The sequence below is a fragment of the Gracilinanus agilis genome, chromosome 2 (assembly GCF_016433145.1).
Source record: "Gracilinanus agilis isolate LMUSP501 chromosome 2, AgileGrace, whole genome shotgun sequence".
Lineage (NCBI taxonomy): Eukaryota > Metazoa > Chordata > Mammalia > Didelphimorphia > Didelphidae > Gracilinanus > Gracilinanus agilis.
Window position 1 is genome coordinate 670,546,994 of NC_058131.1, and position 24,445 is coordinate 670,571,438.

General features: G+C 38.7%; 1 protein-coding gene across 1 annotated transcript in view; it reads left to right on the forward strand.

The window, feature by feature from the left end:
* The first annotated feature begins 481 nt into the window (after window positions 1–481).
* The window catches only part of AP3M1 (adaptor related protein complex 3 subunit mu 1), a 40,416-nt gene continuing 16,452 nt past the window's right edge, over window positions 482–24,445 (forward strand). Inside the window, exon 1 of the mRNA XM_044659054.1 lies at window positions 482–523. The gene's annotated coding sequence lies outside the window, so the exon portion shown is untranslated. The remainder of the gene's footprint in view (window positions 524–24,445) is intronic.

A 24,445-nucleotide genomic window follows, 5' to 3' on the forward strand; every position in this document is an offset into this window, starting at 1 on the left:
CGCCCCTCCCGCCTCCGCGGGACCGCCCAACCCACGCCCCTTTCTCCTCCCTTCTCCTCCGCCTCCCCGGGGGCCGGCCCCGTGAGCCCTCTCCTCCGGCCCGGCTCGTGCATGAGTCCCTCCCTTCTCAGCCTCGCCATGTTCGCCCCGCCCCCAGGTCAGGCGGCCTCACGAGCCTCTTCGACACTCCCCCTCAAGCGGGGCCTCGGCCGACAGGGGCGGGGACAGGAAGATAGGCAGCCTTTGGCGCCTTAACGCAGGTGGCCATCCGACATCTGGCCCCTGAGACTTTCCTTCGAAATGGGGTATGCTGTAAGCCCTCAAAAAAGTTTGCTCTGCTTAGGCATCCTGTTCAGGAGGCGATCCAAACCTGACGTCGCTGAAGCCCTTCCTCAGGCAATGGGCAGGGCACCCCGAACTGCTAGGTCCCCTCCGCCGCCGCTGTCGCCGCCTCTACCTCGGAGCCGGCGGCCTCTTTCCGGAACAGGTCCGGCGCTGAGCTCTAGTCATCTGGTACCTTGGGGTAAGTGAGGCAACTTGGAGGCGCGAGGCGACCGGGACAGGGATGGGGGACGACGTTAAGGAATCTTAGAGTAAAAGGGGGCGTCCTTCCCGTAGACGCCCATGTTAACGCCGCCGGGGAAGGGCGGGGCAGCTTCTTTGGGACGGGGCTTCCCAGGGCAGGGCCTTGTCCGCGAAAGGTATAAGGGGAGGGTGGAGGAAAAGCCGCGGACGCGACTCTTTTCTCGGCCAGTGCTGGAGACTTGTCGGGCTTGTTCCCATAGACGCGGGCTCCGGGCCCGCCTGGCCAGGGGACGTGCTCTTTGTGGCCACTGGACTTCAGTAAACCAACTGCAAACACTTTAGCCTATCTGTGCCAAGCACAGGGCCTGAGACTCCAGAACAGCGTACAATAACCATCATTATTCTCGCTATCCTCGTAGCGAGCATTTGTATGGGACTGTAATGCACAATAATCCTGGCCCGGCTGGGGCGAGGAGAACTTATTTTTATTTCACAAATGGGGAAACTGAGGGACATTTGGGGACTTGGCGAAAAGCCACTGAGAACTTGAACTCAGGGCCAGGGCCAGGGCCCGAGCTCTCTCCCCTGCGCCACCTCGTGGTTCCGCATCTAAGTGATAACAGAGGTAAGTATCCAAAGGGAGTCCAGGCTAAGCCAGGGCTCCCTTTGGAAACTTACTCATTTCTGCTTTTCCTTGTTTCCCCAGCCAGTGTTCTCCTTTTGTTGTCTCATTTCTAGTTCAGCTGAGGGCTCTTTTCATTGTTGCACGTTGAATTGAAGTAACCATCATGCCCCCCGAAAATGAATAATGTAACTTCACACACACTGTGCCTTTCTACAGCATTTTACATCTTCTAAAGTGCTTTCATATTTTTGTCTTGTTAATTAATTATTCTTTGGGAGAAGGATATGCATTCTCATTTTATAGATTGAACTAGTAAGACTCCAAAAAAGTTGTGATCTGCCCCAAATCCTAGAGCAACTGGCACTGGGGCACACTTGCTCAGTGTTATTACTGATACTAATATACCATACCCCAAAGCATGTTCAGGCACATAGTCAGAATAAATTAATAAATCCTTGACCAACTGACAAGATTATCATGGGCAGTGGCAATGCAGATTTGATTATTGTTCTGGAACAAAAGAATGAGGTAGAAATAAGAGTCAGAAAGTGTTGTCCAAGGTACAGCAGGACAAGTGCCAGCTCTAGGAAGCCCTTGAGAACCTAGCAGATGACTGGGTGAAAAGGTGAAGCATCATCTAGGACTGTCTAGGACCTAGACTCTAGGTGAAGCATCATCTAAAACTGACCAGAGTACAGAGCACTGTACACAATAGGGATGGAAAAGGTTTAGATAAAGATTAAGCTTGGACTTCAATAAGTTACAATCAAGGAGATTAAATAGTAACAGATATCTAGAATAGGCAATACATTGCAACGGAAAGAACAATAGGTTCCAAGCAGTACCGGACAGCTCAGCCCCAGGAAAAAGTGCCAAAACTGAAGAGATAACAAGAGGTAAGGTGAGGGGAGCAATGGAATGTCTGCTCCTGATGGGGAGAATGAGGGCAGCCCTAGGGGATTGGCCAAATGCCCTTACTGGTAAGCTTTCCTTCTTTCCTTGGGTGCAGAAGGAGCCCTGAACTCTTGCAATATTGGCCCTCAAATCTTTGCCCCTTCTTCCCAAGACATAAATGGGACTTCTGGAATTCACTCTTCTGTTCAGAAATCTGTTAACTAAAGTTCATATTCTCCCACCTTAAAGGCTACCATCAGCACCCCCCCAAGGCACCTGTATACTGGAGCTATTCCTAGTACCTGAAAAGTTCTAGTATTTGAAAAGTTCTTCCCTACTTTCTTCACAAGTTGAATTCCCCACCTTCTTTTAAAAGCCTTCCCTTAAAAAGCACTTTGTTCTCAAACCTTACTTGTAATTATTCTGTAATTATGTATTATATAATATATACATATTTTCATTTCCTTCTGTAAAGTACCAGAATTATATCCATTTTGCAAATGAGGAAACTGAGGTTCAGACAAGTCAAGTGATTTCCCCAGGGTCAATGTGCCAGAGGTGGGATATAAACCCAGGTTTCTCTTCCATCTGAGTTCATTGTTCTTTCCATTGCAATGTATTGCCTGTTCTAGATATCTGTTACTATTTAATCTCCTTGATCATTACTTCTTGAAGCCCAAGCTTAATCTATCTAAACCTTTTCCATCCCTATTGTGTACATAGTGCTCTGTATTCTTAAGTGCTTAGAGTGCATTTTTGTAGTATGAGGCCGAATATGTTAGGTGCACTGTAAATAGTATGATTGAACTCCATTCAATGATTTCAGAGGGAGATCTTTGAAATACAATGAAAATTGATTTGTAAATTCCAAAATACTATAAATCTGCGTTCCTATTTGTGATGCTGTAAATGTAACACAGAACTTTGGAACTCCTGGGAGGCATGCAAGGGAAGGAATCAGTATAGAGATTTGAGGAAATCAGGTGATTTGATAACCTGAATATTGTACCTTCTAGATTGGGAAAGTCAATATCATTTAGTGCAAGAGAGGATTTAAAAACATCTTTGTAGACAGTTTAGGCTTAGGACCTGATGTTTCCATTAAGTGATTCCTACTCAATACTTCATGAATCTTGTTTCCTTGATGTGCTTACTCCCATTCCCAAACTCAGGCTGTAAGCCTTTACTATAATATCTTCATAAGTTTCTGTGCCTAAAAAAATTCAGCACCTACCAGCCTTCTTGAGATGATTCACTCCAGATGTCACTAGGTTAGTCTTTATTTTATTTTAATTTTTTTATTTATAATTAATTTGGAATATTTTTTCCATGGTTACATGATACATGTTCTTTTCCTCTCCTCCTCCCTTCCATAGCCAACAAGCAATTTCACTGGGTTCTATATGTATCATTGTTAAAAACCTATTTCCATATTATTAATATTCGCAATAGAACAATCATTTAGAGCAGTGATTCCCAAAGTGGGCGCCACCACCCCCTGGTGGGTGCTGCAGCGATCTAGCAGGGCGGTGATGGCCACAGGTGCATTTATCTTTCCTATTAATTGCTATTAAAATTTAAAAAAAATAATTTCCAGGGCCACTAAATAATATTTTTTCTGGAAAGGGGGTAGTAGGCCAAAAAAGTTTGGGAACCACTGATTTAGAGTCTATATTCCCAATCATTTCCCCATCGAACCATGTGATCAAGCAAATGTTTTTCTTCTGCATTTCTACTCCCACAGTTCTTTCTCTGGATGTGGATAATATTCTTTCTCATAAGTCCCTCAGAACTGTCTGTTATAATAATACTCCTCTACTAGATGTATGTAGATGAAGTATAGAGAGAGGATGAGATGACACCTTCCTCCTTTATAACAGTGCCCAGGCAGGATCCTTTAGGTCAATGGATGATATCCCTGCAGGACCCACCTGGGGTTAATTGATATTATATAATGGGCTCGTTAGCTTGGTAACGTTGATATCTGACTGCGTCTCTCCCTTCCTGTGGGAAGCCAATAAGAGAATAGATAAAAATCTGAGACCCTCTTTTGACACCTTTTATGATCCATACCTTTTCTTATTGGAAAAACATTATAGACTTTTTGAAAAGCTTTGAGTCCTTAATCAGACCAGCAGCTACTGAGTTAACAATTTCTCTCCTTGATAATTAAGAAGCCTGAACCCTAAAAAATTTTACTTAGATATGCTGGAGCCGGACTTTATCTGATCAGATGCAGTCCTGTAAATCAAGGCAGAACACAATTAGTAAACATCTCTATGAAATATGTTTCTGCTCCCAGAATTAACCCCTACTAATTGGTGGTTGGAATTTGGCCCTTGCCCTTGTACCCATCTCTCTACTTTTTAGACTTTAATGGGTTGTGTATGATTTGTAACCCCTTCACAGCTGTGACTCTTTCTTTGTGTTCTTTGTTTGAAACCAGTATAAAATAAACTCTAAAACCCATAGAGATCAGATCAGCATGGGCAAACCACTAGTCTGGTTGTTCTCATTTTCTTTTTCCTGTCTTAACAATCCGATGTCACAAAATGCCACTCAGGACCCCAAAAACATATAGAGCTGGCTCTCTATACCTTCCCAAAGAAGCTATGAATAACCACTTCAGGAAGGTACTTTAAAACTTTGATTGTATTTAAACAAAGAAGGATAATGGGATTGGATAGTGGAATTGGGAGACCCTAATTAAATTGATAATGATGAATCTCCAAACTGTAGGCAAGTAATGAATCAAGATGGTTAGCCCTCTCTCTGGTCCAGCCTGGCCACAGCCACACCAGAGTAGACAAACTGCTGTTGATGTTTCAGCTTCTTCTTTACTAGATGATATCCCTAACCAGTTTGAGATATCCACCCCTTTCCACCCTCTTCTTCTTCTTCTGCCCACTTCCCGGATCCCTCTCAGGCCCTGGGAAACCTAGATAACTAAGATGATTGATTTCCTAATATCATGGGGCAGTAGAATCAGATATGATGGTCTGGTTACAGGTTGTTGATGTTACAGGAACAAATAGGAGGAGCTCGCCAGGTTGAGTCTGCAAGTCTCAAACCCACAAAAGACCAGGATCCCCTGATCTCAGGTTTCAGGGAAAGAAAGGAACCCCTGCCAGGGTTTCCAGGGTGGTTTTATACCCCCCTGGGCCAACTGCCCTCTCCTGTGTCCACATGCCTCTCTGGGAACATTCCGACATTCAACGGATCCACCTGTCAATCAACAGAGTGGACTCCTGGCTCCCAAAGATTCATTATAACATGTCCTGGGTCATTGCATTGCTGCTAGTAGAGAAGTCCATTACATTTGATTGTGCCATAGTGTATCAGTCTCTATGTATAATAATCTTCTTGTTCTGTTCCTTTCACTTTACATCAATTCCCAAATTCCAATTTTACACTGGAGGTCCTTCCAGTTCACATGGAATTCCTCCAGTTCATTATTCCTTTCAGCCAATAGTATTCCATCACCATCAGATACCAAAATTTATTCAGCCATTCCCTAATCAAAGGGCATCCCCTCATTTTCTAATTTTTTGCCACCACAAAGAGTGCAGCTATAGATATTTGTGTACACATATTTTTCCTTATTACTCTTTGGGGTACAAACCCAGCAGTGGTGTGACTGGATCAAAGGGCAGGCAGTCTTTTAAACTAGGTTAGTCTTTAGATGGACACATAGCTCATTATTAGGCCCCAGATTTTTCCAGCTTGGTAGGAACTGTCAAATATTGTGCTCTCTTACCAAAGCCCTCTAGAGCCTAGGTTTACACCTCCATGTTATTTCAAGGAATCAGAGTGGACTTTGAGGAACCTATCTCCCATAGAATATTTCATTGATTATGTAGGCCGGAAGAAAAATCAGCTTAGTGTGGGGCAGCTAGGTGACTTAGTGGATAGAGAGCCAGGCCTGGAGACAAGAGATCCTTGGTTCAAATCTGGCTGCAGACATGTAATAGGTGTGTGACCCTGGCCAAGTCTCTTAACAATGCCTCAGTTTCATCATAGGAGCTAGAGATGGACATGACAGTCTGCTCCAGAATCATTGTCAAGAAAAGTCTATATGGAGTCGCAAAGAGTCAGACAAGACAGAAAAATGACAATGATACATATTCTCCTCTGTAGTCATTTCATATTTAAGATTTATGACATCTGTCTTACATATGTTAAATTGGTTTTTAACATAACCTCTGGTGTTCATTAGGTTTTTAATACATTCTCCAGTAGGAATTATATTTACAAATTCCAGCATGGAATTTTTGTTTAACCATTCAATATAAACCAAACAATGGTTTTCAGAAGAATCCATTTTATTATTTTTTTACTCTCACCTTCCATCTTAGAATCAATATTGTGTATTGGTTCCAAGGCAAAAGAGTGGCAAGGGCTAGGTAATGGGAGTTAAGTAACTTGCCCAGAGGTCACACAACTCGGAAGTATTTACAGCCAGATTTGAACCCAGGACCTCCTTTCCCTAGGCCTGGCTCTCTGTGCACTGATCCACCTAGCTGCCCTGAATACTTTTTTTTTTTTTTTTTTAACCCCTTGTACTTCGGTGTATTGTCTCATAGGTGGAAGAGTGGTAAGGGTGGGCAATGGGGGTCAAGTGACTTGCCCAGGGTCACACAGCTGGGAAGTGGCTGAGGCTGGGTTTGAACCTAGGACCTCCTGTCTCTAGGCCTGACTCTCACTCCACTGAGCTACCCAGCTGCCCCCTCCATACTTCTTTTACTACAATGTGCCCTAAGGAAAACTCTGAAGTTTCTCAGTTTAGGATCAGAGCTTTATCATCTGTCTTAGTTTATCTTGTAGTGAAAGAATTCCTTCCTGGGAAATCTTTCTAGCATAAAAGTTGTTTTTATTGGCAGTTGTTCAGTGTCTCTGTAGAATATAATACAGTCAAACAGTCCAGATTTATCACCATTATCCTTAGTAAGTTTAAAGTACTATATTATTCTCCACTGTTTAGTAGAATAGTCTAGGACACACTTAGAAATTTGGGTGAATCTGTAACCTTATCAATACCTCCCTCTACTGGTCTCCATTATAACCAGTCTAAGCTTTTTCATCTTTAAAAACATCACTGTTGTCCATGCCTCCCATAAATCCCATCATAGGATGGGGCTGGTGGGGATCCAGCTTATTGAAACCATATTCAAATCAATGAGGTCTTTCCTTTAGGATGGAAGTTCTTAACCTAGGATTTAATCACCTCGAAAGGTTCCAGTGATAGATTTCAGTAAATCCAATATAATGGGTGGAAAATATATCATTTTATTAACTACAGTTGAAATTCAGGTTTCCTTTCCCTCAATTAAAATAAAAACAACATTCTGATTAGAATTGCACAGGTTTCACCTGACTTTCATAGGAGGGGGAGTATGATAAGAGAATGTTAAAGAATCTTTGCTTTGGGATCATTCCATGGAACACAAAACTTCTCTGTTTTTCCCTTTCTCCCATTACATGAGTATTGCATATTCTCTTCTGGTTGTAATGGAGGGTTATCAAGGATGTTAACTATTACTATTTGTGGGTTTACACTGGGGTGAGAGAGACAGGAATGACAGATGAACAGGATCCAACAAGGTAGGGAGACCAAGTTTAACTACTAGGAGGTTATAGTTGCTAGAAATGGCAGTTAGGCTCCAACAAGTCACTCAGCCCACCTAGGCAAGGGCCTATGGAACCAGCAGGCAAATGGCAAAGGTTTGTAACAGTTTTTAATCAGGGACTACAAGATAAAGGATGGGAATTGGGATTCTACACTTACAAGCTAAGGGCAAACCACAGGGGCAGGGGAAGGACTTGACTACACTAAACTAAGACCTAAGCCAGGGAAGGCCCAGAGAATAACAGTACTGGAGTGGGAATCCTCACAGTAGAGTCCCAGAGATGTTTTCAGGATGCCAGGAACCAACTCCTCCAGAACTGATGGTCCAAAGCACCCCAGTAGGGAGAGGATCCTGCAAGCTGTCCACCAGATCGCAGATCACTCCCAACTCAGTGCTGTTGTGCAGGATAGATGTCCTCTGCTTCCAACCTTCACCACACTCCAGGATCCCAGGGAATCAGGGTGCAACTCCACAAGCTCTGAGATCTCCCAGGGAATCAATTACTGCTTGTAACTCCCACCATGGAGTCCTTCTCAGAGAGTGCCAGCCCTTCCTGTTAGGTTCACATTAACTATATATAAATTAATACCTAAATAATCCTCACAACAGTTCCCCCTTTGCACAAAGCCAAAATAATAACCTATACTAACTCTATTCTATCTAACCCTATCCTACTCTACCCTACACTAGGGATTTTAACAAGGAAAGATAAAGGGATAAATTACATTGAACAGTTACATAGCTCAAAGCACAAAGCAACAAGCAACAATACAAAATTTCCCAACAAAATCAACAGCAAATATGAAATATCAACACAAAAGTCAAAACAAACATCAAACATAACTCCTATTCTAATACAGAAATATCCTACCAACTAATAATTGCAAACAATTTTGAAAAATATATTTTAACACAACATTGCATAAGTCTACATCAAATTACAATAAAACATTAAACTCCCTTATGCAAATTACATTTGAATGTCTGCAACTCAATTATATCAAAGCATTCACAGAATTTACAGTCATACACATATACACACGATATAGACACAATACATGCATGACACACACATGTATGCTATACATATATGCATATGTATGCATAATATGTACATATCAAATATGCACATGTACACCATTTACATATATACAGTACTTACACTATAATACCATTTACAATATACACATACTATTTACATTATTTTGTGATGTGTGATCTGTAGTATGTTATGTGTTCTTCATGTAATGCAATTTTGTTATGTTTGTTGTATCTGGACTATAATGTATATTAGTACCTTATCTTATCCTCTAATCTAATCTAATACTATTCCTAAACTATTCTAAACTACCTCTATGATATTAGTATATTAGTCTAGCTACATCTACCTAAATAGCTAATCTTTGTTAGTAACTAACTATCTCTTGTTAGTACTTACTTATCCTATAGCTAATTCTAATTTTGTTAGTATTATACATTGTTTCATTCCATAAGGAACACAATGTATCCTAACATGTTGGTGTCATATGTATCTGATTTGTTATGTTGTTTCTTTGCTATATTGTGTTGCAACTTGTTACTGATAGATGTATGATACCTACCAAAACTCTAGATCTCCTTCAGATCTCCTTTCTCCTTATGATGTTCCATTCCTCAAGGAAATCTTCTCTCTATTTTCTCCTCTTCTCCATCGAAGGTCTTGATAGTTTTATGTGCAATGTTGGATGCATATGAGTATGTAGTGATACTATATACATTACCCAAAATACTTCCAAACCATTCAATCCAAATTGTCCATGATTAATCCTCTTCTTTAAGAAAATCCTTGAAAATGAAGCTTTATCAGTTCAGTTCATAAGTTCATTAGTCTTAATACAAAGTTCCTAAATCTTGTATACTGAATCCTCTTCAACCATATCCTCTTCCATCTGAACGTCCTCTTCCGCTGGAATGGTCCTCTCCTTACTGAATTTTCTGAGTGCAGACTCTAATTGACTGAAGATCTCAAATTTACACAATTTCTTCTTCTTCCTCTTCATTATTAATAATGTCTACATTTTCATTATCTATTCCATGTGCTAATTTAATATGCGAACAATGATACCACGAATCTCTACCTAAAACTTTCACAGAATATGGTGAAACTAATACAACTGTATAAGGACCTACCCAATTTTGTTCTGTTGCCGATGTTTTGGCAAAATTTTTCACATACTCCATATCACCTGGTTGAAAATTATAAAGAGAATAATCCAATGGACCAGATTGAATTAATACTCCCATATCTTGTAATTCTTTTAGCCTCTGCTGTAAAGCACTTAAATATGAAGCAATTTGGCAATCATCTCCTAAGAGTGATGCATAAACAGCCTTACAAGTTTTTGCTTGCAGTGGAGCATGTCCAAAGAGCATCTCATACGATGATATATGTAGATCAGCTCTTGGTCTCCTACGTAGGTAAAACAAAGCTATGGGAAGAATCTCTGGCCATTTCAGATGAGTTTCAGCAGAGTTTCCCAACCATAGTCTTGAGTTCCCTATTCATATGCTCCACTTGACCTGAACTCTGTGGGTGATGAGGAACATGATATTTAGGTGTTATTTCTAGATTCTCATAGACGCTTCTAAGGATATTCTGAGTGAAATGAGATCTTTTATTCAAATCTATGGTTAAAGGTACACCAAATCTAGGCACAATTTCCTTGAGTAACACTTTCACCACAAAACTAGATGTGTTGGTATTTGATGGGAAAGCTTCAGGCCATTTAGTTAGTCTATCCACTATCACAAGACAATACTTGTATCTTCCAGCTTTAGGCATACAGATATAATCAATCTGTAAACTCTAAAATGGGCAACATGCTAAAGGCCTACCACCCAAACCTTTCTTTTTGAATGCATTTTGATTGAACTTTTGGCAGACTGAACTACTATTACAGATCTTATTTGCAATAGTACTTATTCCAGGAGCAACCCATTGTCTCTTGATGGAATCCACAACACCTTGTGCACCAAAATGACCTTTTGTTTGGATGACTTGACAGAAATAGGTATACAAATCTTTTGGTAACAATGGTCTTCCTGTATCAGTAATCCATATCCCGTATTCTTTCCTAGCTCCAAATTTATCCTTCCATTTCTGGACATCTGAGTCTACATAAGCTTTCTCTAGATCATCAGAATCAATAAATGTTAAATTCATTGCATAAATTGGAGCATTCTGGGCTGCATACTTCGCAATGATATCAGCTCTGTGATTTCCTTTAGAGACTGAATCTCTACCACTAGTATGACTCTGACAATGAATTACCGCCAGCTGTTTTGGTTTTTGGATTGCCTCCAACAACTCAGTTGTTATTCCTGCATGAGCTATTGGTTTTCCCAATGCAGTAATAAAACCTCGTTGTTTCCTGATCGTTCCTGTTGCATGGCAAACAGAAAATGTATATCGAGAGTCTGTGTAAATATTCACACTTTTACCTTCAGCTAGAAGACAGGCTTTCTTCAATGCCACTAATTCCGCACCCTGAGCATTAAGATTACTAGGTAATGAGCCATACCACAGTGTCTCAAATTCTGTGACACCTGCAGCACCAGTGCATCTGATTCCATTATATAAATATGATGATCCATCTGTGAATAATATCAAGTCTGGATTTTTGAGCGGGGTGCCTTTTAAATCCATCCTAGGCATATCCACAAGATCTACTACCTCAACACATTCGTGCAATGGCTCACCGTTCTTTGGCAAATCAGGAAGAAGAGTAGTTGGAGTAAGTATGCTACATCTCTTCAACTGGATGTTCTCACTACCTAAGAGAATAATTTCATACTTAGATATTCATTGGTCAGAATATCCTTGAATACGAAACTTCCTCATTAGTGCTTCTATCAGATGTGAACAATAGACCATTAAAGGACATCCCAAAATTAGATCAACTGACTTCTGGACTAACACAGCTGCTGCTGCTACCCCCCTTAGACATGTAAGAATTAAAATTTAGTTATTATATTTATATATTAAAATTATGTGGCCGCCAGGAATCAACAATTCAGGTTGATTCCGTAATTAAATCAGACCCAAGTCAGCATCGGGTTGAGGAGTTTATTTACAATCAGGGAGGTGAGTAGGGATAAAGAGAAGAGGGAGGTAGAAGACTAAATAAATGAAGCTGTAAGCCGCAAGGCCCAACAGCCGGATAGGCAGAGTTTAGAATTGGCCCAGCTAGGCCAAGGAAGCCAGCCTAACTTACCCACGTGACAATACAGAGTGTAATCTGTCTGTGGTCTCAGGAGATGCTTCTTCTTCCAGTTCCAGACGCCAACTCTTCTACAGGAAGTTCACTAACTTACTTAAAGAGAGTGTGTCTTTCATCACTTCCTGTGGTCCACCTCTAATTCAAATGGACAAATGGCAGTTTCTACATTGATTTGGACTGCCCAAAGGGCAGTCCCTTATTCTTGATTTGTTACTTATTGTCACGTGTGGGTAACTCGTCTCCCCTCCCCACTAAGGGAGGTGGGAGTGACATCATTAGCACGCCTGTGTTGAGTAGATTCTTGACTATTAAATGGGATCTGGCTATTCTATTTACACAATCCCCCCTGATGATCATTGGGTGCCTAGTCACCCCAAGTGATCATGTTACACAAACATCTTCTACCACAAAGGTCCTTCTAACTACAATAGTTAGAGATAAGAGGGAAATGGAAAAGAGAGAAAGCAAAACCAATGTTTTGCTAAGCGCGTTGACAAGAAACCAATTGGGGGCAGTCCCCAATCAGCATAACATGTACAATTAAGGTAACTGTTCAAAAACCCATCAGTCCATTCATTAGTACCCAAAGTTCGTTCTGGATCACTTGATGCAACAAAACCCCATCAGTTCAATCAATTGTAACCCAAAGTTCATTCTGGATCTCTTGATTAAACGTAGGTTCTTCAGGCATCTCTCTGCAAACAGTTCATTCTCTGGATTTAAGGAATCAGCAAGTTTCTTTCCCTGAGAAATTTCTCAAACAAACCCAAAAATTAAATCTTGGATATAATAAAAATACGATTAATCTTGGATTTTATAAAAATACAATCCCCCCTGACGTGGGTATTTAGAAAGAAATACCCAGATCAGCTCAATATATACAGTTGAGTCATGGGGTTGTATGAGTCAATTCAAAAGAAAAAGAAAAGAAAAAATATAAAAATCAAATAGAAGGAAATTGGAGTTTTTGAAAAAAAAAGAAGCATTAAAATCAAAATCAAATATCAAAAGTTATGTGCATAAAATTTTTGAAGAAAACAAAATAAATTTTATAACAGGCCCTTGTATTAGGGTCTAATCAATTATAATTTCCATCCTACTAGTCTGTAGGATACAATGCAGTAATACTGCACTTACCCATTTGCAGCTAAGACTACAGGAAGTTGCCATTCTATAAGAGAGAAAAAAGGACCAGATTTAAATGCAAGGGAAGCGTCTGTCATTCCCTTCATTCTCAGGAGTATATGGGTGAGCCAGATAATAGCCAACCTGTGGTACCTGACTGGCAGTGTAGTTCGGAGAGTCCTACGTCTTAACATATGTTAAGCGTCGCAGCTTCGATTCTTACACTGATTCAAGTCCTCAGTGTTGGCGTGGGAGTACCTCAATCCCACCTGTATATGTGTGATCTCTTTAACCTCGTGCTCCTTGGCACTGTGCAGATGTTCTCAGAAATCCCATTGGATTTGTCGGTCGGTCTTCATGACCTTGTGCTTTCCTTAGCACCATTAGTGGCTCATGTGTTCCCTTCTCCTGGAATTAGATAGAAGCATTAATCACAGTCCCATAACATTTAACAATATATGGCAAGTTCTTGGAGTCTAAACCTTGTGAGTAAGCATTAATATTACAGCAATTATATATATATTAAAATTATAGCATTGCAAAAATATGCAAAATTTAAGTGATTATATGTACTCAAGTACAAGAAAATGAGAAAAAAGACAAAAAAAATATCAGTTATTCTATTAAAAGATATTAAGAAATCAATAAGAAATTAGAATAAAATCAGGGAAAGAGTCAAGACAAACCAATGATTCCAAATTAACATCCATGAGTCCATGAACTGTTATCTCCATTGCAGGTAATAGGAAACAGTCAATCAGGTTCAATAGAAGATGCCCTCTTTACATGTGAGCAATGAATCCAAGAGTCCTTTTCTCCGATCTTTATAGCTGTTGGGGTGGTTATTAAAATTTCAAACGGGCCATCCCACGAAGGCTGGGTTGCCCCAGCGCGCTGGAAGTTCTTTATATACACTTTGTCTCCTGGATTCAGGTCGTGAAGTGAAAAGTCTATTGGTCCTGCTTGTACTGCAGTTCCAGATTCATGGAGTTCACGCAGTCTGTGTTGCAATTCCTGTATATAGGAAGCAATAGAAGTATCTCCTCCTAATAGTGATGTATATGCAGGAGAAAAGGGTTTAGCCTGTATAGGAGGATGTCCAAAAAGCATCTCATATGGTGAGATGTGTAGATCTCCCCTAGGTCTGCTTCTAAGATAAAATAGAGCTAGAGGGAGAATTTCAGGCCATTTTAGATGTGTCTCAGTACATAATTTGCCAATCATGGTTTTAAGTTCTCTGTTCATCCGTTCAACTTGGCCTGAGCTCTGGGGGTGATATGGTACATGGAATTTTGGAGTTATCCCCAGGCATGAATATATTTCAGATAAAACTGAATCAGTAAAGTGACTCCCTCTGTCCGAGTCAATACGTGCAGGCAGACCAAAACGAGGAATAATTTCTTTTAAAAGCACCTTGGCAACAAAGGCTGACGTGGCTCGGGCAGTAGGAAATGCTTCCGGCCACCTGGTCAGTTGATCCACTATGACCAGACAGAATTTATATTGTCCAGCCTTTGGCTGTACAATTTAAAACAATACATACAACTCAATTTCAACTCCCCATAGTTCAATCAACTGCACCCCAAAGTTCAAAGTTTGGTCTTCATGGTACAGTGAAGGCTTTTCAGACACCTTCATGGTGTCTTCACCAAAACAAGTTCGTCGTCTGGATTCTGGGGAGATGGCAAGATCCTTATCCTGAAATTATTCTCAAAAGAATTTAAACTTTACATTATAGATTACAAAACATACATTTTCTTCTAAGATTTTATATAATTCCCCGTGAAATTACTCCTAAAAGAGTTAAATAAATATATATTTTCACATTATCGAATTTTAAAAAACTTAACAGATATCCCCGTGAGGTAATTCTTAAACACACCTTTTTTCTAAAAAAGGGTATCTCAGGTCAGGTAAGGATGACAAAATACAAAGAATAGAATTCAAGAAAAAAGATGAAAAATTAACTTGTGAAATGAAATGTAAAATGTGCAAAAAAATCTAGGGAAAATAAACTTAGACCTTTGAATGAAGGTCTAATTAAAGTGAATTCAACAGTGTGCAATTACCCATTCAGGGCCAGGACATAAGGAAAATGTCTCTCTCTGATCTGACTTATCATCAGCTTTTTAGGGAAGTGAGCCAAATAATTAACCAATCTTAGGTGTTTTCTAGGAATCTAAGTCGAGGGGACCCATGTCCTCTAAAGTTTTAGAAAAGACTGGGACTCCAGGACTCAACCCCAATTTTTCAAGCCCTAAAGTATTGGCATAGAACTGCTATTTTGCAGATCTTAGTCAGTCAAGTCTCTGACCATGTGCTTTCTTTAGCACTATTAATGGCTTTCATATTCCCTTCTGGAATCAGAGAGGCATTTAAATCACAGTCCTATAGGCTCAGGTATTTGCTGTAGAATCAGAAAAAGGATAAATAATGATTACATATGTACTTCCAGTACAAGATGATAAAAAGGGAAAATCAATTTCTCATTAGAAAAATGTTTTAAAATCAAAAAAATATATATATAGCTTAGAACTAGAAGGGTTATGTTACCCCAAAATGAGACTTTCTGTGAGAGAAAGTGGGTTTTACAAAATAGCAGATTCACAATGCACATTCAAATAGAGTACCATTATTTCCAGTAGCACATTTTAAACAATAAACAGTGATGTTTAAAATCATATACTTGTTACAACCTGTAACCCTTGGCAAATGCCGTTATTGCTTCCATAGCAAAATGTGATATTTAAAAAAGAAACCTTCTGGTATAATCATCCTCAGATAAGAATATACAGGAGCTCCTTGGCTTCCTGTTTTAAAAAAAATCCTGGATAGGAATGCTTCTACCCATTTAAGGCAATAATATCTCTTATAATAAAATATATAAAAGCTTTATCCTTTAAGACAACAATTCTTAAGGATTTAAAGTAAAAGTTAAAAAATACCTCTTGTAAAATTACAAGGTAATATTCAAAGCATGGAAAACTTTCAAGGTTCTTTGCAATTACCAAGACAGAATAAATTTTAAAGACATGTGCTCTATAAGATGTTCATAGGTGGTACATATAACCGCATTGTTTTTGATACAGTAAGCGTTTAAGTAAATTAGGAAATATAATAACATCATAAGCAGAAACTTCATTAGCGTAAAATGATTCAGTGCAACAGGAAAATCAACGATATAAGCAAGATTAATTTACAAAACTAATTAACAATATACAGTAAGATACAGCCTTTTTAAAACAGAATTAAAGCTCATTCAGTTCCGAGGTTTTAAAAGTTCACCCCTGATTTCAATTTAAGGTTCTTTTGATTGAGTTCTGCTGAGTTTAAGGGGTTGTTTTTTTTTCTTCTAAAAGTTCAAAGTTCTTCCCCTGAGTTCAGTTTTTTTAATCACAAGAAAGTCTGAATAGGCCGTTCCGCCAATAGGTCCACGTGGTGTCGTCCACATGGCTCGGGGTTAGTGGAGAAAAGCTCAGGAAAACTACCCACATGTAGAGTCTGTGTGGGTTGTTGCCTAATTAGGTCTTTAGAGAAACACGTGGAAGGCTAGAATGTCTCCTATAAAAAAGTAGAGAGGAAGGGGAATATACCCAAATGGTTTGCGTCAGAGCTGAAGCAGTCTCTGGAGGTCTGGATCTCAGCAAAGGCGGCAGGTCTGGGTTCCTTCCCGGAAATCTCAGGTTCTGGAGCTCGGGGTTGAAGGCTGGAAGTGGTCAGGATCAGCAGCAGCAGCAGCATCAGCAGCATCAGCAGCAGCAGCAGCACATTGGCTGGGCTCCGGCATTTTAGTTTAAAGCCAAAAGCCTGAATCGGCTGGCCTGACCTCCCTCCCAAGGTGGCTTGGGCTGGACTGGCCGGCTGAGTCCCACTGGAGGCAAAAACGTGCTCTTGCATTTAGCAAAAGCATGGCAAGGAAAGTCACTTTCCTTTTTTAAAAAAGTGCTCAAAAGAGCTGAGCCAGATGGCCAAAAAGCAGGCATGGCTATAGTTAGGCTATCTGGAAGATTCGCTTCTGAGACTCTGGGTCCCAGAGCCGCATGGCTTTTTCCTCTTAGGCTATCTAGAAAATTGAAAATTCTATTTCCAAACTTCTGGTTGCCATAATTGTAAATATTAAAATTGATAAAGGCTGCCATAAATATATATTTTAGTATTTTAATTAAAGCCATGTTGATAGATAAAATCATTAGACCACGCGCTTGTAAGCATTCAAAACTGCCGCCACCATACTGCCTCCTCGCCAAGTTCCTACTCGCCAAAGAAGAGAGCACTCCCTCCTAACCCACGAGATTTAAGCGCTCCCCTGCGTCAAGACGTCGGAAACGGAAACCAGTTGGACCATGTTGGATCACGGGAAATGTAGTTTTATACATTTCCCAGATTCACTTGTTACAGACAGGGTACTGTCCCCGCAGCTATTGGATCTAATTGACAGCTGTGATACCCAATTGGACCATAACTTTGTCCTAGAGTCTGTGTCAACACACCAGAAGCTATACCTTTTGTTTTGTTGACAAACAGCTGAAAAGGTTTCTCACGATCTGGGGTTCCTAACGCAGGTGCAGATAGAATGGCTTCTTTCAACTTTATCTAAGGCTAAGCAATGGTTCAGACTTTAGTTTCAGAGGTTCTGGTTCTGTATTCCTGGTAAGATCTGTTAAACACTTAGTGATCTCACTATATCTAGGAATCCACTGTATACAGAAACCAGTATTTGCAAGAATAGCTCTTAAGTTTTTTTTTTAGTTTTAGGTGCACTCAATTTCTGTATGTCAGCTATTCTCTTTTGTGTAATACTTCTGGAATCCTCTGACAACACAAATCTGAGATATTGCACCTGGGGCAAAACCCATTGTAATTTTGCCTTGGAGATTTTATGTCCTCGTTTATACAATTCAATCAAAAGAATCTTGCTATCCCTAAGACACAAAGGGATATGCCAAAAGAATATCATCCACAAAATGCACCAATTTACTCTCTTTAAATTTAATCGTTTTTAGATCTCGATTTAGAATTTGAGAGTACTGGGAAGGTGCGTCAGTATACCCCTGTGGGAGATGAGTCCACGTCCATTGGGTCTTCTCCCAAGTAAAAGCAAAGATCTTTTGAGAGTACTCGTGAATTGGTATCGAGAAAAATGCAGAACATAAATCTACCACGGTGAAATAGCTAGCCTGACTTGGAATGGAAGAAATTATAACAGCTGGACTTGGAACAACTGGATGTGTTTTGATGACATAATCATTTACCACTCTTAGATCTTGAATAAATCAGTAAACAGGTTGGCCATTTTCATCTGGTTTTGGCTTCTTTATAGGCAAAATAGGTGTGTTGTACTCAGAAAAGCATGGTATTATTATTTCTTGTTGCATTAGGGACTCAATAATCGGGCATATACCATCTATTGCCTCCTTAGTCAAGGGATATTGAGGCACACACGGAACTGGTCCTTCCTTTGTCCTCACCCTGACTGGAGTAGCTGATTTTAGCAACCCAATATCTGCGGATGATCTTGACCACAAATCCTCAGGTATATCCTCAGGTATTGGATAGATAGTACCTAAGTCATCCTCTGTACTGTAATCTAAGAAAAGCAATGGAAAGGCCTTCAAAGATTCCTCTGGGAGATGCAAAGAAATATCACCAGATTCAGTACATTGGATAGTAGCCTGTAATTTACACAACAAATCCCTTCCCAAAAGATTCATTGGACATTCTGGAACACACAGAAATGCATGTTTCACCAAAAGGGGCCCTAGGGTTACCATTTTTGGTTGCAATTTAACTACTTTCTGAGTTACACCTGTAGCATCAATGACATCCATGGTACCAACAGCTGTACAACTTTCAGGAAAGCTTTGCAAAATGGATTTACTGGCTCCAGTATCTACAAGAAAGTGGTAAATCTGATCTCCAATAGTCACAGACACCTATGGTTCAGTACTATTGGGAGGTTGGAAAGTTTCCAACACAGGAGCTAAAAGAGTAACATCAGAACAAAGCTCAGCTATTTCCTGTCCATCCAAGTTAACATCGTCTCGAATTACAGAATTTTCCCAGGATTTTACATCTTTGGTCCTTTTCACCTCTATTCTGGTATCATTGTTCTTATTTACAATCAAATTATCCTTAATCAAATCACAATTTCCATTATTAATTCCACACTTACTAGAATTTCTAACACCATTTACAACACTATTTCTCTTTTTCTCACAATTATTTACAACACTAATCAAATTATTATTAACACCATATAAACCATCATCAATTTTAATTAAATTATTACCAACACTAGTCAAATTAGTACTACCAGTGGGTAAAGTACCATTAACATTAGTTAAAGTACTATTTACACCATTACCAGTAGTTAATTCAGATAATTTAACATTAACACCATCCAAATTATCATTAATTCTCATCAAATTATCATTCACATTGATTAAACCATCATTGATTCCATTTAAACTAACACTAATCAACTCATCACCATTATTAATTAAATTCTTATTATCACCAATCAAACCAATATTAACACCAAGTACACCATTTCCATTATTCACAATTACATCATCATTATCTTTAACACATACAATTTCATCAACATTCACTTTAGTCCCATTGCCTTGATTAATCACTTATGAATTTTGGGCATACCTTCATAATAAAGCTGTCCCTCCATTCATGTTACCATTATTAACATTCCCCTGTACAATATGGCTGTATTTCGGCCACAAACATAGCAGGATTGCTATCTCTGATTTCTTTTGTTTGTATTACCACAGATCTTATAAATATTGGCATTATTCTTCTATGCTGCCCTTAACGCTGCCACTGCCTTAATTTCATTTATCTCCTTCTCACATGTCTCTTTAATGATAATTTTATGCCACTTTTTATATACACTTCTTTGTTGGTAGTATGTCACAGTCCATTTGTACTAACTTCTTCCATCTCAGAGTGAACTGTTAATTTGATTCTTTTTATATTGTTGTCATTCATTCATTTTAGTCATGTCCTACTCATTGGATCCTTTTTGGAATTTTCTTGTCCAAGATACTAGAGTAGTTTGCAAAGGTTGAGTGATTTGCCTGGGGTCACACAGTAAGTGTCTGAAACCAAATTTAAACTCAAGAAGATGAATCTTTCAGACCTCAGGCCTGACACTCTACTGCTCCATTCATATGCTGTATCCCATGCTTGGTAAATCTATAACATCACTTGAATATTGATATTAAAAAGATCAGGTTGTAGCATATACAAGTACTGTGAAAATGTGGGAAGAACAATAATAACCTGCTGAACCACGTGAAATTATAATTTAAAGTAAATTGGGCCCAAACCCTAAAGAAAGGACGAGAATACAGTCGTCTTCTTGTAGAAAATGGGAGTAGGTATAGATGTGGATAAGGAATGTTGCATATAATGTTAGGCTTGTTTGATTTAATTAGTTTTGCTGAGGTGTTTTTATTCCTCTTTCCTCTTGTTTCAGGCAGCTAGGTGGCACACTGACTATATCACCAGGCCTAGTGTTGGAAAGATCTAAGTTCAAATCTTGCTTCAGACCCTTATTAGCTGTGTGACACTGGCAAGTCATTTAACTCTGTTTGACTTAGTTTCCTCATCTGTAAAATGAGCTGGAGAAAGAAATATCAGATTACTCTACTATCTCTGCCAAGAAAACCCCAAAAGGGGTCCTAAATTCAGACCAGACTGAAATTACTGACAGCAACATTCTTTGTTTTAAGAGGTTACCCCAGGGAGGAGGAGAGGAAATAGATTAGAAATGTTGGTGATCTAAGAACACCAAAATAAGGGGGCAGCTGGGTAGCTCAGTGGATTGAGAGTCAGGCCTAGAGATAGGAGGTCCTAGGTTCAAATCTGACCTCAGACATTTCCCAGCTGTGTGACCCTGGGCAAGTCACTTGACCCCCATTGCCTAGCCCTTACCACTCTTTTGCCTTGGAGCCAATACACAGTATTGACTCCAAGACTGAAGGTGAGGGTTTAAAAAAAAAAACTAAAATAAAATAAAGAACACCAAAACATGCAAATTGAGCTTCCTTTGTTTTTTATCTGAAATAGTATATTTACTGATTCCAAGTTCCCAAAGACAATCTAGTCCACTATCATCCTTTTTTATTTTAAGACCAGGTCTCAGTATGTGACCCTAAGCAAGTCACTTCACCCAGGTTTGCCTCTGTTTCCTCATCTGTAAAATGAATTAGAGAGAGAAATGGCAAACTACAGCATTTTTGCCAAGAAAACCCCAAATGGGATCAGAACGACAATAACTGCAATATGGAATATCTAGAGGACCTCACTTTCTATAGGGAATCTCTTCTGCTTGGACTCTGCTCTGGATATCTGCCATGATAGTGGCAAATTCCATACATGACTGTTTTATGCTTGGTGTGATATTAATCTAATATGGTTTTAAAATATGAATGGGGTGAATTATTTTGTGCCTCCATATATTTACAAATAAAATAAAAGATCTGGATGAGAGATTTTCCAAAGTCCTTTCCCCTGTAATGATTCTTTGATTCAGTGTGTTAGCTCAAGCAATTTTATAAAATTTGTCATTTAAATGTATCTTTCATCAAGAATTATTTGTTTTAAAGAAATGATGAACAGGATTATTTCAGAAAGAGCTATAATGGTTTACATAAACTGATGCAGAGTGAGATAAGCAGAATCAGGAGAACATTATACACAGTAACAGCAATATTGTGGAGTGATCCTCTATGGTAGACTTAGCTATTCTCAGCAATACAATGATCTATGACAATTCTGAGGAATTTATGACAAAGAGTGTTATCCACCTCCAGAGAAAGAACTGTTGTATTCGGAATGCAGATCAAAGCATGCAATTTTTCATTTAAGTTTATTTGGGGTTTTGATTTTATACAATTATTCTTTTACAAAAATGAGCAATATGGAAATGTGTTTTACATGATTATTTACACATACATACACACACACGTCATGCAGATAAAATTGCTTGCCACCTCCGGGAAGGGGGAAGGAAGGAGACAATTTAAATCATATAACTATAGAAAATTTATGTGGATATTTGTTATTACATGTAATTGGTAAAAATAAAATATCTTTATAATTTATTTTTTTTTAAACCCTTAACTTCTGTGTATTGACTCCTAGGTGGAAGAATGGTAAGGGTGGGCAATGGGGGTCAAGTGACTTGCCCAGGGTCACACAGCTGGGAAGTGTCTGAGGCCAGATTTGAACCTAGGACCTCCCGTCTCTAGGCCTGACTCTCAATCCACTGAGCTACGCAGCTGCCCCTCTTTATAATTTTTTAAAAGAATATTTGTTTTAAAGAAGCAAAAAGTAGAAACAATATCCAGTCAAAGTTTCTACAGTATTTTCCACACGCAAAAAAATCAAGTGAACCATAGATCGTTTATTCTTTTTTTTTTTTTTAAGGGAAAGCTTCAGTCTTTTAATTCTTTAGACCTCTTTTTTTTTTAATTTAAACGTTTATTCTTGATAGAAGTTTTTAACTAATAAGTTTCTGCATTCCATGTATTCCAAAACCACTCTAGTATTTTGACACCCAAATAGAAACGTGAGACCATATTATCTGAAAGCACACCTCAGAGATGAACCCTCAGGTTGGATCAGGTGGAAAATTTTAACAGTTAGGTGCTGTTAATCTCTTCCATTATACATACTTTAATAAAGCCATTTAATCTGCTCTTCTTAAAGAGTAACCCCACTAAACTATTAGGTACTATTATACTTCTCTATTAACATTCTCTGGTCCACTGAAACCATGAAATCTTACTGTTAAATAACTATTCAAAATATGCTATGTAATATTGTTTGAGAAGAATTATTATATAGTGGCTTGAAATAGTCCTGGAGTCATGAACTTTCATAGTCCATTTCCATTTGTGTCACCCTGGGCAAACTATTTTATATCAGTGCTCCCAGAAAACTCTTAAGACTATGACAGAATAGTTGCCAAACTTCATTTGTAGAAGGAATTTTCGTGAGTTTTCCATTGTGTTGAAATCATGAATAAAGACTGATAAAAACAAAGTATTGTTGTTTAAACACTACAGAATTTATGTGAATAACTTCATTCTGTTTATTGAGACCTTAAGGTTGGGCTAGATTCATATTGTCCCATCTAGTGCTGATATTTTGTGATTTAGCATAAAATAATGCTCTGCTTTTGTACCATTGTACTATTGATTATACTGTTGGCCCATCTTTAAGTCCTTCTAAATTATATTTCAGGTGGTTTTGATAATTTCATGTATTAACTGGTCATGATATGGGTCTCTATAAGAATTTGCTTTTTTTACATATATTTTTTATTTTTTCCAATTACACACAACAATTTTCAACATATATTTCCTGAAATTATAAGATTCAAATTATCTCCTTCCTTTCCCTTCCCCATCCTAGAGATGGTAAGCAATTTGATCTGAGTTATATATATGTTTTATCATGCAAAATTGACTTCCATACTGGTTATTGCTATAAGAGAACACTCATATAAAACAAAAATTTCAAAATAAAAACACAAACTAAAGTAAAAAATAGTATGCTTTGATCTGCATTCCAATTCTTAACAGTTCCTTCTCTGGAGGTAGATAGCCTTCAGTTATCCTGGGTCACTGAGAATAGCTAAGTCTTTCACAGTTGATCATTGTACGATATTGCTGTTACACTGTGTGTAATTTTCTACTGGTTTTGTTTATTCCACTCTGCATCAGTTCATGTAGGTCTTTACAGCTGTTTCTGAAATCATCCTGCTCATCATTTCTTATAGCACAATAGTATTCCATCACCAACATATTCCACAATTTGTTTAGCCATTCCCTAATTGATGGATATCCCATCAACTTCTAATTCTTTAACACCACAAAAAGATCTGCTATAAATATTTTTGTACAAAGTTTTTTTTTTGTTTTGTTTTGTTTTTTAAATCTCTTTGAGATACAGACCTAGTAGTGGTAATACAGGATCAAAGAGTATGCTCAGTTTTATAGCCTTTTGGACTGTAAGAGTTAAAATTGGTTTTGGCCAGATGTAAGAATTTAAAAAGTTGTTGTGGTCTCTGTTTCTAAAAATTAAGTCTTAAATCGTGAGGCTTTTAGTAGTTTTATTACAGTAAAGTAGAGATAGTAAAGAGAGGGAAATATAGGAAGGAGATAGAAAATATTGCCTAGCTAAATACCCTATAATTATCGATCTTAGGGAATCCAGCTCAACTCCAACAAAGGCTCCCTCAGGTCCTGATCTCCAACCAGGAGTCACGGTAGTCTCTTTAGCAAGAGCCACCAATGCAAAATCCAATGCAGAATCAGAAAGCCCAAAATCAGAAGCCAAATCCGAAATCAGAGTCCAAAATGGGA